Genomic DNA, 5,594 nt, shown 5'->3' with positions numbered 1-5,594 from the left:
GATTCTCCCCCATTGGACTATTGTATGAAACTTTTAAAATGTGAATGAAGTGCTTATAGTCAATTTATTGATATATTAATTGGAACAAAGCAGAAACATATCGTGGATACACTTTTGAAAACATTGCCAATGGATTCGATGTAGATGCCCCCCCCCGCCATTCGAAAGAGGTAACGTCACAGAGTTACTCTTCTCCCCATTTCACTCATTGAATTTATCGAGCGAGGAAGATCAGTTTCATTTTAGCTGTGAGAGAGTTGACATTGGAAACCAAAAATGTTCTATACATGTCCATTGTGCATGTACACTCTTGGTAGTCGGACTCAATGTGAGAATTGTACAATTATTGATGACTATAGTGAAAAGTGCAAATTATGTAATCCTTGTAAATTACATAGATGCTATGCAGTACAAATTAAAGGATGTAATTCATGTCTTGAAGAGATTTGTGACTCTCACCCTAGAGGGCACCTGTGCTCCAATTGTCACTATGATAAATGTGATCAGTGGAAGAATACTTACCCCGCTATGATTGGAAAGAATCCCAAACGTGATTTTAGTTTATTTATACGAGATTGGTATCGTCGTGGATTTAAATTATTCTGGGAAGAGGAGTCAGGTCTACGATTCAACTGTTGGGGCAACAAGACAATTTGGTTTCTACGTCATCGTTGTGACGACACTACCTACTATGACTATAAACCAAGTGATTTTTATTTGGCAGTTACCGAATATGATTCACCACTTGAAAACACTGTATGTGATATGGCTTCAAATAGACGGATTGAAACTCGTGAGTTTCATAATATGAATGCAAATAGCATCATTGACTATACAAAGAGATATGACAAGAGTGAAGTTACATTGTACTGTAGAAAATGTGACCCTAACTTTGCAGTCAATCAAGATCAATATACAGTGAATCCAAATGATTTACCAGCATTAGTGGTTCACGACAGTTGCCTATACACCGATGAAGACATCTAAAGTGAAGATTTATAGACATTGTTGTATATATATATTTTTTTAATAAACAAATTCACAAACATTTTTTAAGCACTTTACTCTTAGGGCACTGAGATCAATACTATATAGGTCTGAGAGGATATTTTCCACTATAAATTCGTTCAGACGTGGATTGTCACTATAAATGTGGAGAAACTGCTTGTAAGTATAGCCGCGATATCGGAACACAAACTATAGTAGTGCATGGAAGCCACAGCTTTTAATCGTTAGATCCTGCACCCTCTTCCGATTTTGAATAATAGTTTTCCCACTGCTCTCAATATAGTTGCTGATGCGGGGTGTGTAAAATGTATAGGGTAGACCAAGAGGATCAAAAAATTCAATCGTTTTCACTTTTTGAAAGATGCACAGCCAATGACCCGTCAGCATAGTCGACGGACTGCTATTAACAATAATCAAGGTATTGTTCGCACTTTGAATTTTTCTTAGAAAGTCCGAGGGCAGACAATAGGATTTGTACTGGGACATGTAGGGATCCATATTATATACACTGTTTATTTGACTGGTGTTCATGGTGCCAAGTCTAGTAGAACACTGCCTTCGGGAGTGATTTCTCAATAGGTTTCATATTGATTTAGTAAGATTAGTGCAATACTGTCTGCCACTGGGTCGGTAAATGTAACCTCTAAACGCACAGTCCCCGTATGTACTATACTCATATCCTGTGTGCCTGACAAATCCAATACAATAATACCATGTGTTTTAGCAAACATATCTTTGGTTATACCATTTTCAAATAGTTGCGAATCATGATCTAGGGTTTGCAGGGTCAACACATACAATGTTCTATAGGATTTATCAAAGGATAGATTGTAGAGTGGGATGCCGTTTAATTTGCACACATGATATGAAAGTCCAAACATCTTGAATTTGTGCGAGCATTCATTCCATGATCCTATGGCACTGGCACTTTTTACAAATGCCAATGCAAGTTTCGAGGAGATTTCGCCATTGATAAGGGATGAATCGGTGAAGGTGCTGACCCCATGGAAATATGACGTTGATTGGTGATTGTATGAGGAACAACTAGTTTAATATTATTTCCACTGGCTCTCAGTTTTTCCACTGCCAAAGCAACAGAACTCATAACCTGTTGCTTACGTACATGAAGTATTGCCGAGGTGAGGGAGAGACTTACATCGGGATTGGCAGCAAGTTCTTTTCTCAATATGAAATTGGGTGGTGCAAGCGTTAATTTTATATCCACTTTAACATTGGGCGGCAGCCATTGGGGTATATTAAATATTTCATGATACATTTTTCCAACTAGATGTAATTCACTAGTTGTAGCATTTTTAAGTGCATCTGTACTATCAGTATTAATAATATATTCATATCCATTGGAGGTGCCTCTCCATTCCTTGTAAGACTTGGGTGTCATCAGCATGAATTGTATGTAACTTGTATAGTTTGAGAGATTGTTGCTTGTGCTCATTAGCGTGCCATTGATAGAGACACTAATTTGACGAAATAAATTGTGTAGTATACAATTTTCATTGGATATCCCATCGGCTCGAATTGGCATTGTATTATCGGATTTCCGGACTATCATTTGTAAATCTATAAATGTTGAAGACATGTCCATAAAGTAGTCTTCATTGGAATAAATTTGAAAGTGAATATTGTCGGAGAGGGGTTGTTGAGGAAAAAATGGTTGATAGTATCCATGCTTGACACTCATATCCACATTTTCACCATTGAATAGATTCAATGAGGCGGTGATTGAAGGTTGAGAATCCTTATGCGGTAGGTAGCACATCTTAGGAAAAGAAATGTAGTTTCGATCTAACAATTGTCTTCCTGGTGCTTCTGTTTAGACTACGTATCGGCTTTTTCCTTCTTTTCCTTGACAAAAGGGATGATGTCTTTCGTTTCCGACCTGAGTGGAGACTGATGAGCGATGCATTGTTTCTTGACCTTTTTAAACCTTTACCATTTTGTTTTAATTTCTCGCCAAGGGTTCGCGCACTGGACCTAAGATTTTCCGAAGCATTTTTTTTTTAAATCCTTGCCAGAGCCTCAATCGTATAGTGTAGAGGATGCAAAATCTGTCGCAGCCGATACAAGATATTTTCTAGCCAGTGGTAGTGAAGAGCGAAACAGCTTAGCCAATCAACTTCCAAGACCGTACCTATACAGTGACGAGCGACCCTTGTAATAGTCCATTCCATTGCCCTGTTGACTTGGGCCAAGAGTATTAACATAGCGGTCAATATCAGGACAAGTGAATACCACTTTTTTATTAGACATCTTGTTGTTGAATGATGGGCCGAAAATGGCATGTAATCACAGCCAAACCTTTTGAAATTGGTAGAGGGGCACCTAATTCGGTTCTTAGTGTTAACTGACAGAGTTCCAAATAGGAATTGCTTACGGGAATATACTGAAGATGCTTTATATTGTAGTGGTGAATATGTTCTCGACTCGTTTTTCGTTCAAGAACTCATAGGAGGGGAACATTTGAATTACCAACCCGAGATGTTTCCACAAATGAGGCGTAGAGAAAAATACAAGTGTCCGTGGAGAATGCAGGCGGGTAGTCAGCAAAAATGAAATTAGTGTTTCCGGCACTTTTACCGTTGAGTATATTGAGCTTAAAGCCAAGAACATCCTTTAGGTTATCATTGAGAATAATCTTTTCATTGGCAATAGGTGAACTAATGTAGATCTTGCCCTCCTCCTTTGAATAGTTGAAATGAAAAAATTCTTTTTTACGAGCGGAAATTCTTTTATTGATAGTACGACATAAATCATTCATACAGGTGAGCTCCTCGTAGGGTAATACAACATATCAAATGAATTGATCTTTTGAATTTTTTCTCGATCGCTAACGAGTGGCCAATCATCATGTTGATCGCTAAGGAATGGCCAATCATGGGGTCTAATTTTTATTTCATATTTATGATCCTTTCTCAGGATGTCATAGGTATTTTTAAGAATACAATCGACAAGAGCCACTTCATACTTTCCGTCAAATTTGATGGTGGGGCAGAGTTTTGTACAAAAATAAATTGTTTTATTCAGATCATTATAGAGAGGATCAGAAAGATTGGACATGAAAGTCACATAGAAATCATTGGGCATTGTTAATATCTTCAGCACTGACCCAAGAATCAAAATCGGAGTTGTATCCTAGCCAGCGAACAAGCTACTGTCTCTTGCCCCTACGAGTACGACTCTTTAATATCTTTTCAATTTGATAAATTTCACTAGTGTTTCTAACTTTTTGTAGTTCATATTCATAAAAACCGATGAGAATCTCATCATCTTTGGTGTCTCGCAGTCGATATGTCGTGGGTTCGGTAAAGAGCTCTTTACGACAAGTAAATAGCTATAATAAGCAAAAATGAGAAGAAATGAAGTGAACATATTTTTTTAGCATTAAACGACCATAGATCCCTATCAATAAACAAATGAACACTTTAAAATGCGTAGATAATAAATTGAAAAGAACACTAAATCAGTTCCATTTCAGAAGAGATTATATTATAGTTGAAATGGCTATGAAAAATTTCTAACCTGCAGAAAGATCGTTTTCCAAATCTAGAAGCTTGATAATTTCTCTCAAATGTTGACTATTATTAATCGTTGTAACATATTTTTATGTTTGATCAAACCAACCAAAAGAGCAAATCTTCCAATATGTTCATCTCAAAAAACTGCAATTCAGTTAATTACATTTCAAAGTGTTTTGTCAGTCAGCGGCATTATCTCTAAGGTGCACGTTAAAAACGGATGCTAAACAGCCCCAAATTCTTTTATTCGTTTTCAATGCCAAAGTTTTAAAAAGAATACCAACGTTTTAGTTTCTTTTTGTTGAAGAATGTACCCAGTAAAAGGACAAAAGTTTCTCCATTTTTCTAATGGCTTCCATTTTTCTTATTCGGGTTCACTGATTTTTCTACGTTTCTCAGTTTTTGTTTAGGTAAAAAAACACAATGGGGCTTGACTATTCTACTTTTAACATCTTTACTGTATCCATCATCTTCAGCATTAATGCTTAGCTGGTAAGCAAAACTATTGACTTGATCTTTTGTCTTGTTAACCAACATCAACTTTCTTCCTCCTGATCTAAGCAAAATGGTCTTCTCAACATTAAACTAAATCCCCGAACTCTCAAAACCTTCTAATAATAATTCATTTCGCTAGCATTTCTAATTATCAGCATAATCAATCGCAAGAGAGTCTTAACTTTCCATTCAAGTCAACGATCATCCACAGTCACTGCTGAGTCCATCGGAAGTCTAAAAAATAGTCTATTTAAAAGGGTCTAAGAAGCACATTGAGCTATTCGAGGGTGGTTCAAAATCACGTTAAGGGGTTTTTGATGGATGTGCCACTATTTTTTTTTAATTAATTTTTCCAACTATTTTGAAACTGAAAATATTATTCGGTCATCAGTTAAATTGAATGAAGCTAAAGCAAAACAGGGGTATAAGTTTTGGATTTCTTTGCAGAACTCCTCAGAGAGCAAGAGATGACCTATAGAAGAACACACCAATTCACTTGAAAATTGTTGAGATGGCCCCTTAGTTCTGTATTCTCTACTTTCATTTTTCAAACGTTCT

Source organism: Artemia sp. Qi Xiang Cuo, unplaced genomic scaffold, assembly GCF_049724085.1.
Source record: "Artemia sp. Qi Xiang Cuo unplaced genomic scaffold, ASM4972408v1 HiC_scaffold_3060, whole genome shotgun sequence".
NCBI classification, from domain to species: domain Eukaryota; kingdom Metazoa; phylum Arthropoda; class Branchiopoda; order Anostraca; family Artemiidae; genus Artemia; species Artemia sp. Qi Xiang Cuo.
The sequence above is the reverse complement of the archived record's forward strand: the minus strand, read 5'-3'. Positions refer to the sequence as shown.